Source organism: Lolium rigidum, chromosome 3 (genome assembly GCF_022539505.1).
Source record: "Lolium rigidum isolate FL_2022 chromosome 3, APGP_CSIRO_Lrig_0.1, whole genome shotgun sequence".
Lineage (NCBI taxonomy): Eukaryota > Viridiplantae > Streptophyta > Magnoliopsida > Poales > Poaceae > Lolium > Lolium rigidum.
Window position 1 is genome coordinate 154,990,565 of NC_061510.1, and position 12,757 is coordinate 155,003,321.

Sequence of the window (12,757 nt, forward strand, 5' to 3'; positions counted from 1 at the left end):
CCGAGCCCAACTTTCCAATTCATTGGCCGAACGAGCCAGATCGAGCCGAGCTCAATTTGAGTGAGCTAAAGTGCGGGTCGCACAGAGCCTAGATCGAGTCACCTCGTGTCCAACTTTATTTACCACTGAACTTTGAGGCATACAACTTCCGAAATTGTTGCAATGGAAAAATTGAGTTGATGCTTACTGTCCTAACATAATTTCGTCAGATTACGATCTTTGCCGGGATATAGGAGAGGCATGTCCGTTTCTCTTCCTATCATGTAAATGACGACTGTGATATTTTAGAGGCTAAGCTACGTGTAGCTCTTTAGTTTCAAACACTCAAAAGTTGTATTTTAAAGTTTCAAAAAATCTGAAATAAAATTTTAAATGTAGCTAATGATGTATGCTACAACAGTGTAAAATACTAATGCAAACTAATTTGTGTCTTAGGCCACACAAAATTGATAAAATATGACAAATTCTATAGTCTTGAAATATATATTTTTCACTTAAAATTTATCAGAATTTATCACTTTTGTGTAGCCTAAAATATGTAGTAGTTTGTATTGAGATTTTACAACATTATAGTATACTTCATTATCTATTTCTAAAATATTATTTTGAATTTTTAAAATTTTAAAATATAAAATCTGAGTGCTTGTAAATAAAGTGCTACGTGTAGCTCGGCCTTTGTTTTTGTAAGGGTATTTTACCCTTATCTATTATTTTGGTAACAATGATACCGTTGCTAGAGTATTTGGTCTAATACATGTCTATGAGATTATTCCCAGGTATTAGCCAAAAAGGTATAATGGTGTATCAATGGAACAAGAAGGTAAAGGGAGACCCTCCCACTTCGACAGAAATGAAGAAGGGCTGCTCAGCAACTGGCCGGTCAATGGCCCGATCAGAACGGCCATGGCGCCGGGTGGCCCGGTGCCGACCGGCCCCTGGACCCGTGCACACCGGGCACGATCTAGGGGACTTTTCCCCTTCGCTCGGCGGTGGCCCGGCTTGGCGCCCGGTTTGGACCGGACTGGTCCGGTCACTCGCCCGGTCAGACCGGGCTGTGGACCGGACGACCCGGCACCAACCGGCTCCTGCTCTGGTGGCAACCGGAGGCCGAGTAATGCGCGACATTTCCACACCCGGTCATGGCCCGGCGCCTGGCTCGGTTTGGACCGGATGGTCCGGTCTGTGGCCCGGTTCGACCGGCCCCTGCGCCGGGCGGCCCGGCCCCAGGCTTGGTTGACCGGGCTCCTCGAAGAAATTGCAGAGGTGTCAAGTTGCAACGGCCAGATTTCAAGTGACACTATAAATACCCCTTCTCATACCTCTGAATAGTTAGGCACTACACCACAAACTGTTCTTGAGCTTTCTCTCTCGTACTCCATTGTTAGAAACACCAAAAGCCTCAGATCTCCCCCTCCTTCACTCAAACTCGAATCCCTCCGGGGAAAAGATAGAGGAGGGCCTGATCTACTGTTCCATCGAGCCAAATCTTGTTCCCTCTTATATTCATCGAGATACTTGCTCTCTAGAGTTCCTTGGAAACCTTAGGTGCGCAAAAGAAGTCCGGAAGCATCCGGGCTGTTTATTTGCTCCTGACAAGATTGTAAAGGTTTGGAGGCTACCTCAACGTATACCACAAGTGAGTGAGCTATTCCTTCGTGGGATAGGCTCCGGAGAATAAGGTGAGCCTTCGTGGTGTTGGGGAATCCTTCGTGGGACCTCCACCCCTCCAAACGTGACGTACCTTCTTGCAAAGGAAGAGAACACGGGAATAAACCATCGTCTCCGCGTGCTATCGATTATCTCTAACCGAACTCCTTACTTGTGATATAACTACATGTGAGAGCCTTCGTGCTCGAGTTACTAGTATCATCATATAGGGTGCCTCACCTAGTTTACATTAGGCCCACCTTTATATTCCGCAAAGGCTAATATTGCAAAGAAAGAATTACAATTTGTAGAAACCTATTCACCCCATCTAGATTTACCATCTCTGAACTTTCCATTTTAAGTTTTCCGGTAAATGACTGTTTTTTTAAACAGCAAAGAATGCAGAAATAGCACATGTCATCGGGAGAAGCTGGCCCAAACGCAGATGCCTTCGCTTTTGGCAGAAGCAACTGAATAGTTTCACTTTTGCCTTTCATTTTGTCCGTTGAACTTCCTTTTACCATTGATAAAAGTTTGGTGTTCGATAGCTACTGTGCCGAGACATGAACGTCATGGATGAATAGGATTTTTAAGTACTTTAGGGTGATTATGTATTTACACCTGTTCACTAAGTACTTTCGCACAGTACTTGTTCTGTGGGCAGTACAGAGCATATTCAGTAACCTAAATTGTGTGCGCTGCATGCTCACTTAGTTGGATACTCTTAGAGTAGGGATGAAAACGGAGTGGATAGGGATCGAACTGAGTGGTGCCACGTTTATTTTCATATATTTTCGCAGAAACAAAAAATGAATACAAATACTCTAGAAACAAAAATGAAAGCAGAATATTGTTGGAAATAGATACAGACCGAATACGGTACGGAGGCGGCAGCAATGCAGATATTTGTCAGAACTAAGAAACCCTTTGAATCATGCAAAAAAAATCAAGCATTCAAGTGAATCAACAAACTTGTTTCCTAATTCTAGTGTGATTGTTCCCTAATTCTAGTGTGATGTTCAATTTACTAGACAACAGGGGAAGATCGAACCGTGGAAGCCTCCTCAAATTTATGAAAGGATTACTTGACAAGGTTATGTAATGAGATTTATTGGGTCGGTACATGCACATAACACTTAAAACGGAAATTTCATTTTAACTAGAAACGAAAATTCCCTTTCCATGCATGTTCTGCCAGAAAACGTTCCGTTTTCGTTTCCACTTTCGCTAAGGAGTTTCCGTTTCCATTTCCGTTTTGCGAAATTTTATTTCTGTTTTCATATTTGATTCTGTTTCACTTTTTTTTTTTGCGAAAAAGTCGAAAGCTTTCCCTACTCTGGAGAAATATATGGGCATACAGTTTTTGGACATAGTATGTTATGACAAAAACTAAGAGTGCATAGTATAAATGATTTTGGAATAAGAATCTAACAACGGTATTTTCTCACATAATTGGTTGTCCAATTTTCAAAAGGCTGAGTGCATGCATAGACGACAATATAAATTTCAAGCCTGGGGTAGTAATTCGTTGGGTGTGAAGCGGTGTCCCGCATTAGTCCCTCAAAGACATAATATAGGCAAGATGTCGGTAGATCCTAGGGAGAAATAACAAAGGGTTGAGAAAAATCTGTCCCACATCCCGCCCGCATTGCAACCCTAGTAATTTGTAACAGTAGATGTTAGAAAAGAGGGAAAAGGAACTGGTATTTGATGAGACCTCAAGCGACCCCCGGTAAAAGTAGGTTTGGTATGTACTTGCTGCCTTATTAGCTCCATAACTTTCAAAGTAACTATGATCAGACGAAAAAATAGCCATGCTATTTGATTTAATTCCTGCCACTAACTGCTTTCAGTCAGTGCATCATTGTTACTCTGGTAAGATCATGTAGGAGTACGTTAGATCTTCTATAAGATGTTAGAGATTTCCGGCACTGCATACTTCTATATTACATTCCTTAGCAGGCAAGTAATTCTTGGATTTATTATTTGCGGTGCCTTCTATGATCTAGTATTTCTAGACCTAATTTTTGCTTGTCATGATTACTCATTTTCCTCATGGGACCTTTTCTTTTTTGGATTGCCCTCCTGAAAGCCTTCCATTGTTAGTTCACGGCCCCTTTAGCAAGAGCTAAATGAATCCATATATTTGCTTTCGAAATAAAATACTTGGATGATCACTTAAGAATCTCTCCAGAGGAAAGACTATCTCATGATAATTCCTGCACCAGTCTTTAATCCCCCACTTTTCTTTTTGCAGCAAAGAAGATCTTGTGGGCTCCCTTACCCACTTAGCAAGAAGTAATCTTAGCATAATCTTGCACCTCTTTACAATGATTCTTCTTTTATTGTCCCTGGATAAGGTGAAAAATTGGTGTGAGCCTGTAACGCATAATCAGCATTTGCAGCTAAGGTGTCCCTGGCTCCGCTTTAAAACAAGCTAGCAGCTGATGTTTTTCATTGTCCCTTTCGCTTTGGGAACAATAAAATGCTCTCCTTAGACCATGACCGGTCCAAACACAAAGAGCTTCAAGAAATAGACGCCGTGAATCCCGAAGACTACGCTTTAAGATTCCCAACCCTTGGCATTTCTGTAGCAGAGCAGAGGCAACTAAAACAAATCATTGTATCAGATGGTAGCCTACCTACGTACGTACATACATAGAAATTTGTGAGCAAAGAAGCTAGTAATCCATATCGAAACTTGGTGCCTTTAAGTTTTGAACGCTCATCTTTGATGCTCATTGGAAGATTCAAAGTGAAAAGGTTGTTTCCAACACCAACCGCAAGCAAGCCAAAAAAAAGGCACACAAAAGCACCACTGCCCTCACATGTTGTTTCACAACTATGGCGGCCTATCTGCTTTAGTGTTGGTTTTTACTGGGGTTGCTCTACAGGAGGGTAACAAAACAGCAAGCCATGCCATGCATTGTGGGTAAAGCGAAGGGCTTTGGTTCTTGGCTTGTTGCTGTTGATGCTCCTCATGTACCCTACACACCAACTTTAGAAGATCTCTGGCCTCCATTCCACTCCAATGACTTTGCCAAAATCTACGCTCTGCATCAGGCTCAGAAGAACCTTCCGTGGCAGCCTTGGTTGCGTTAGGCCGGCATGCTATGGTGCATGGCTAGTGGCGTGGCGTCCCCTTGTCCCTTTGCCCTTTTGGACTTGACAGACAGGGGCCTCCTCCTGCCCCGCTCCTCCTACTATATCTACACGCAAGACATGGCCATGATTGAACATTGTACTCCTAAGCTAGAGCTAGCCCAGGACAAAATTTGTATGTCTCCACCAGAGCAGCAGCAACAGCAGAGACCATGGCACGGCGCACAAGCATCGGCAGCAGCAGCAGCTCGAGGCTCCTCGCCGTCTCTGCCATTGTTTGCCTCATGCTGATGCACCTTGCACAGGTGCATGGCGTGAGAAGAGGGGAGTTTCTCATGGCGCCGGCTCCCGCGCCGGTTGTAGCGGCAGAGATCGCCGGCATTGACACGACGAAGCGCTTCTCAGCGACGGTGGCGGCAGCAACCTTGAACGCCGCCGCCGCACAGATGAGCAAGTGGAGAGTCCGGCGCGGCTCCGACCCGATACACAACAGGAGCTGAGGCTCTCCGGCCGGTCGTGGCTGCGCTCCTTCAAGCCCTGGAGGGTGAAGGGGCTCGGTCTGAACCTGACACGGCAGGCTGATGCAGTTACCGCTGAAGCCATGTTTCCATGAGGGAGCAAGCTCTGAAATCAAGGTGTTCATCCCTTCTTCATCTGTTTTTTTTTTCTGTGGAGAGGAACTTGTGATCAGAAAAGAGGGGAAATCAAATTAAGGAGACTTGAAAGGATTCGTGCTCCGGTGTAAGCGATGAGCACTTTCTTTACTTAGTGTTAGAACAGTATCTAGTCAGTAGGTAGATTAAAACCGATGCAATGTACCAGGCTCTTCAGTGCGACTGTAATATAGTGATTCCTCGCAGAGAGGTCGAGGTGGATTCTTGTTTTATTTGCACTTTCCAGATTCATAACAGTTTTAGCGATCTTCCTGCACATTTCCTGAATCCTGGCTTCCTACTTTCGGAGCCCGAAACAGAGGATGGTCTCGAATCATGTCATGGGTTAATCAGATGGGCCATGTCGCTTTTCTGAGCATAATCGGAACCTGTGACAACTGCTATGTGCTTTAGACTTCGACGCTCCTCCTAAATTGCTAACTCCATCGAACGCTTCTCGCATTAGATTTGCACCACCCACTTCGTTTAGTGGGATAGTAGATCACGATTTTTGCCGCTCCAAATAGTGATAGCCAAGGATTTGCCACGGTATGTATCTATGATATGAGTCATGAGGCCACATTTTGCATTCAGTTAGGGTGGCAGATCCTGATTCGATACTCTATTAGAGCGTCAAAAATCTCACTCTCCCAAGTCCATTATCATGCTGAAGTAATCCTAGAAGAGCACTAAGCTCCCAGGGTCGCGCGCGTTCCTGGGAGAGCCGCATGTCGCTTTCGTGGGTCCTACCTCGCGTGCTGCCGTGTCGTTGCGAGTCGGCGTTTGGAGCGGTTCGGCGTCACGTGTACGAGCGAGAGAACCCTCGCTCAGAAGTCGGTTTCTTTTCCTTTGACTGGGCCTTCCGTCGTCCTCTACTTCTTCTTTTCTTCGGCCTCGCGGCGACTTGGACTCGTTCGGTTTCTTCTTTTCGTTCTTGGAGCTGCGGCGTTGTGTGCGGGCGGGGGTTGCGGAGGTGCCTGGCCTCCGGTGGTGCGTCGGCTTGGGTTGCGCCGCGGTGGCCGCCCGCATCTTCCGTGGAGGCTGTTTCTTCTCGCTGGTATGTTCTCCTATTTCTCTCTCTTTGACGTTTCTCGATTTAGTGTCCAGTGAGATTCAAGTTTATTCCCTTTGTGTTTTGGATTGGTGATGCTTGTGTGTGGATCCGTTTCTTGGGGATTTCTTGGGGATTGGGCTGGTCTGCGTTCGTTTGGTTCGTGCTTGTTGTAGATTCAACGTTTTCGTGCCGCATTTGTCTGCCGTTCTTGCCGGTCGCGTTGATTTGTTGTGCTCATAGTTGTTTGGTCGCGTTTGTGCACGTTTTCTAAGGATTTGGGTGGGTGGGTTCGGGGTTTGATTGATTGGAGCCGGTGGGCTCTGTTATTGCTTTGCTGTTTCTTCAGTTTCGTGTTCATGCAACTCTGTTTATGCATCCATAGCTGCTTGTGATTTCGCCGGTGCGTACTGTGAGGTCTGATGTAGACTTATTGGTTTAGTTGTTTAGAGTTGGATTTGGAGATGTGCTTAGTTCCGCCTTTTTTATTCTTTGTCGGTAGAGGGATGTTGAAGAATGTTGCTTGCCTACACAACTGCCTGGGCCTGAAACGAACTCTGCATTTAGTAGTAGGGTTGCAGATCCATGTCGTATGGTTGTGGTAGTTCATGGTTGCTTCATCCTGGATCAAATTTTCTTATTACATGTTTGACATTCAGGTTTAAATATTCAGTATGGATTGCAGTGATATAAATTGTTCTAGCATAGGTTTATGTTCTGTTTTACCTAGCACGTGTTTACTGTCAAGATTCAATCTTTGTTCCTTAGGTCGATGCTTTTGATCTAAGATCCTGTAGTGCTACTTGTGAAGTTGATGTCTTAATGTAGGCTGCATATGTGTTCTTTGGTAGTGTGCAGTGCTTATTGTGGTTCTTTCCTCTAGGGGTAAGTCTGAGGAAATTTCCTTTTGATTCTCGGATTAATTCATGGTAGATACTTAATTTTATGTGTATGAGGCCTCTGATCTAGACAGTACATTGCAGGTTCTATTTGTTATACGTGTGTGCCACAGTCTAAATATGGTCTTCTGAGATTGTGCAATTGCAGTTCTCCTTGATAGTTTCTTCCTTTTACGGTGGGTTGATGCTTTCGATCTAAGGTGCCGTAGTGCTACTTGTGAAGTTTCTGTTCTAATGTAGGCTGTATATGTGTTTCTTTTGTGTAGTGTGTTTGTTTAGAATGCGGTTCTTTCCTCTAGGGGTAAGCCTGAGGAAATTTCCTTTTGGTTCTCAGATTCATTGATGGTAGATGTTTTGCTTTATGTGCATGAGGCCTCTGATCTAGACAGATGATTCCAGGTTGTATTTGTTACTTGTGCATGCCAGTCTAAATATGATCCACTGAGATTCTGCAAATTCAGGTCTCCTTGATAGTTTCTTGCTTTTACGATGAGTTCTCCCAGATAATTACAGCGGTGTTATTAACTTAGACAAACGTATAAATTGAAACTTTGTATATGGAAGCATCGATTATTGGTTGTAATGTTGCGTTTTTGTTTTCTTGTTGCTGGAAACATGTGCAAGTCATAAACTTTCCTATTGTGTTTATACTTTTAAATTTTTATTTAGATGACATGGAGCTGTGACTGGCAGCTGCGTATTCCTTCATGATTTGAAAGCGCTATCTGTTGTTGTATTGAATTAATGCGATATGTAAGTGACACCTCTTTGAAATATTCAAAGGGCGCATCAAAGCGCGCTAGGCTGTTTCAGGTGTCATGTGAGCAAGGGTTTGCTATGTATTAAGGATTTGGGTATTTCACGTATTTTAAAGTTTACACTGCTGTTGGTCTGTAAGATTTGATGGCCGTGGCCTGCATGCTTATGGTAATTGGGGGTGGCTTTGTTTTTCAGCTTCTTTGCGGATTATAGATGGTTCAAATGCGTTGTTTGTGGTTCGCGTTTTTCCGGTGGTTTCTTCTCTGTTTGGGAGTGCATTCTATGAGTGTGGTAATTCCGTGGTGCTTTTCCCCGTGAGAATACTTTGTTCTATTGGTCCACGGTCGGTGGTATCTTCTAAGAGCTCTAAGCTCCCAGTATTGGGAGCGATTCTGGTGGCTCTACCCATCGTTGTCGTGGGGCCTGCTTGGAGGGGTGTTCGCGTTGCGTTTTTCCGTTCGGTGATGGGCCGTGATTTGGCCAGCGCATGCGTGTCGTTGCCATCACGTGTCGGCGAGGTCAAGCGGTTGCGGGTCGGTTCGAGCTTGCTTTGACCGCGGGTTCGTTCTTCCTTCTCTATTCTTGGATGCGGCGGCACTTCTACTCGCGTAGCAACGATCTTCTCCTTCAGTCACTCCCCCACCGCCCCCACCCACCGCGAAGACTTGCTAGCGTTGTGCTAGAACAAGGCAGGGAATAGCGCTGGAGGCGAGGACGGACGGCGCCATGGCCGTACCGGTGCTGGAGCCCTGGATCGATGTGGAGGTCTGGCCGTGCGACACCGCAACAGCGATGGCGATCCACATGCACGTAGAGGAAAATATTCATCACTTCTGGCGTCTCTGGCCGCCGTTGGAGATGCGGTTGGGCGAGGGAGGCGACGAGCAGCGAATGGACGATGACGGCCATCTGTCCCGCAAGAGATGAACGAGCTGCGGAGCCGGTGTGCAGACGCTTCTCATATTCTCTGATGCAAAGTTGATTCAGTTGTATTGCACGGCTCAGATAACTTATTTTATTTTTGGCGCTCACCAGAACACTATTACTATATATGCTTCCGATTGATGATGCAGAGTGATAGTCTATGGCTCTATGCCTTGACATGTGATCCTCGACTAATAACCTGCCTTAGTCTTAATTATTTCACATTGAACATTTTTGATATTTTACTTAAATCACGGTAGATTGGTAGAGATCTCTTATCTCAATTTAATACTGGACTGCTAGAAGTCTGAATTTTCCTCCAAATTATATGGAATGTTCATTCTAATATTGGAAGAAAAGCTATTTGGTTTTTTCCATCCATGAATGAAGGTAAACGCACAGAGAAATTTGATTTCCTCATGATATTTGTAAGGGAAGCCTGAAGAATGTTAGACCTACACGCACAGTCAATAAGGCTATCATGGAAACTAAAGATAAATTCAGTGTTACTATCACTTTTTGGAATCTCTGGGTTGATACAAGGCCCTGCTAGATATGTTTTATTCTCATACTTTCCCAACAAATTAAATGACTTTGGCACCTAATCATACATCAAATGTGGTTAGTTTAAATTATATTACTGATCACAGATAGTCAATTTAGTCATATTTGCTGTTTTCCTTAAATTCGTTCAATTATTATGTACTTGAGAAATTTTTGGGGACCCTAATTTCTTGGGGCCCTCTTGGTAACTCACCCTTCAAATGCCAAGATTTGGGCCTGCTAAGAAAAATTATCATTGTGGCTAAATTATCAGTCATAATGCAGAGTAAGGCTTGATGTCTTAATTATTGAGTATGAACCCATTCCTATTTCTGAATCAACACTGGTCAGTAGGTTACACATGGAGTTTAAACATTGAAGCACTAAGATGTAGTTTAGTACATGATATCCAGTCTTGCTTTATCTATCTGTTAAATACCAAAAAAAAACTGGTTGTGTTCGAAAAGAAGATACATAGTTTTTTGGAATGGTCCATTGCGTCCACTGATTGCAGAGAAAGACGGTTCTAGGAACATGGAAATAGTCTTTATTCCCCATATATTAATCTTTTGTAAGATGCCATTTTCCAATTTATAGCTCACAAGATCATTTTGTGTCTCGAGAATCTTCCTTTTTATTATACTACCTATTTAATTATAGTAGAGAGGCGGACTGCACTAAAACAACACTGGTGGCTGGTGGATTTTGACATTTTTATCGCCTCCGCAACTTTGGGTTTGCTGTTAGCCCAGAAGATAGATAAGGAGTAAACTGGCAGTGCATTTTGGCAGTAATTGATTTTGTTCATAAATCCGCTTCCATTTGACGAAAGATATATACATTGCATGATTGGAGTATATTCCATATAACACTGTTGATGTTTTCCTCTACTTCTTTCTCTGAGAGCACAAAGATATTATTGTGCATGAATTGAGTATAATCCGTATAACATTGCTAATGTTTTCCTATTCTTTTGCTGAGATATATAATTTTGAAATCTCCCCAAATGGATGGGGTATTGAGGATGAACCCAACTAATTTCAATTTCTTCGGCGAGATTCAATCAAAACTGCCTAGAAATAAAAGATGCTTCTTTTTTACAAAATTGGCATATGTATGCTATGAAGTATATGATCCATTATTTGACATCTCATTGTAATTGGTATGATCTCTAGGGTAAAGTTGGTAGCATATGAGAATCATTTTTTGTATGTGCTGTGAATGTGGAAATATTGGCTAAAGCTTCATAGGGAATTACTCACTTGGTTTTTGCCATTTGGGTTGATGGCGTCGTAGTTGATTTCGTCCATGCAGTTGGTGCCGTTTGTGCTGGTTCACCCTTCCACTGCTGCTTCTTTTTTCCCATTTGGATGCCTCTGGTTCTCATCAGCACAATGGCCCTGATGTTCTTCCTGCTCGTGGTCTGCTCGTGGTCGGTTCTGTTAGTTTCTCTTTTCTGTCAGGTGTTCTTTGGTTTTCGCTCCCGATTTATCTTAAGGTTGTGCTGAACTGTTTCTTCATTATGTTTCGTAGGCCATAGCAACGGAGAATCGTTGGAAACACGTTTGTGTGTTTCCAGGTACACCACGATCATTAAATATGAGGGAGAAGTTTGATGCGGATGCTCTTATCCAGGGAAGTTGGTGAGAGCCTGTGATTTTGTTGGCTATTGGGCGCACCTTCAAGCTGCAGGATTGTATATCCCCCTGTTAGACATTTTGTGCCTTTGCTCTGTGACGACGCTTAAGAGAAGCCTGTCCAGGATAACTGATTCTTATGATCATTTGTTTTCTCTTCTTTGTAGCTATGCTTTCACTGAGTCCTAGCTATGGATGGCGAAGCTTGCGGTTGAGTATGCTTTGAAGTTGTTACCTATGATACACTGATGATATGGTAAGGTGGGCCATATTAGGAAAATGGGTAGACTAAAGCAGACCTAAAGTAGTGACATGGTAGAAATGATATTTCTACAATATAAGTACCAGTTCTACGTTGTTGGCTACCTTATGAACTTTGAATATATCTCCCTTTAATCAGACGAATGAGTTTCTTTCTTTCGCTATGTTGACTGTTACTACGTACATTTATACTAGGATCATTGTTGCTCAAGCGATCTACCTTACTGGCAATCAATAGTGTCCTTATATTGAAGGCTTATTGTTTCTAAAGTAGAGGTTAGCTTTTTTGCTTTAATTGCAAATCTCAGATAGATAGCTAATCCCTTCAAATGATAGCAGGGTACTTTGCTTTTTTGCTTGCAGGAAAACAATTAATAAATAGACTATCCTGCTGATTGTTATCCCTTTTATTTTAGAGTGGTCCCAATCCAGTTACATGCACTAGATTTTTCATGTTGCAAAATGATCCGAAGCTAAGTCTACTTGTCACTGCCATCTTAGAATATTTACTTCAACCTATGGATGTAAAAGGGATTCATGGACATGATGATGCACAAAGGCAGTTGCTGTCATAAGAAGAACAATTGGTATTATTATTAGCATGGTGAAGCCAGAGTTTCATGCAAATTTTATAATATTTACAAGTTTGTTGCTCTTTCTACTTTTGTATATTGAATTGGTTTGGAATATTGTTGTAATATTGTACTACCATTTTGGGCAGTTATTTTTCTGCACTATATGACTTATGAGTCTGATTTTTTTTTGTCATAAACTATGTGCCAAACATTAGCCTCATTGCACTCACAAGCTGGTTATAATGAAGAGAAAGACTCTGTCTATCTATCAAACTGAAGAAGTTAAAATCATTTGCTCAATTTAATCTAACGTAAATAGCTAAAACGGACGCGACAAGGCGCACTAGGTCCATCTAGTAATATCTATCTGGAATGTAGGATGCTTTTTGACAGGTGGAACATGAGGACTTTCTAAGGAACAGAGAGTAAAAAAAAAAAGCTATCGCAAACAATCCAATGAAAAATCATTTTAATTCAAATGAGATTCAAACAATGCTTCAGAAGAGAATGAAAAGAGTTGTATGTGGATGTTTTACCTGGAATATTTTCGAGCGTGAAGGGACCTGTCATTACACCCAACTTCTGCACGAATTAGGAATGGACATAATTGTAATCATTGGAAAAGGTAAATTTCAACCAAAAGGAGGCTAGCCTGACAATTGATTTTTTTTTGAAGAAAATGATATTGAACACATTATACTATCTA

General features: G+C 42.7%; 1 long non-coding RNA gene across 1 annotated transcript; it reads left to right on the forward strand.

Moving 5' to 3' along the window:
- Nucleotides 1-8,367: 8,367 nt before the first annotated feature.
- LOC124702533 lies at nucleotides 8,368-12,213 on the forward strand. The gene is made up of 4 exons (XR_007002537.1): nucleotides 8,368-10,999; nucleotides 11,112-11,274; nucleotides 11,383-11,752; nucleotides 11,840-12,213. It is a non-coding gene; the product is annotated as an uncharacterized LOC124702533 (long non-coding RNA).
- The last annotated feature ends 544 nt before the right edge of the window (nucleotides 12,214-12,757 follow it).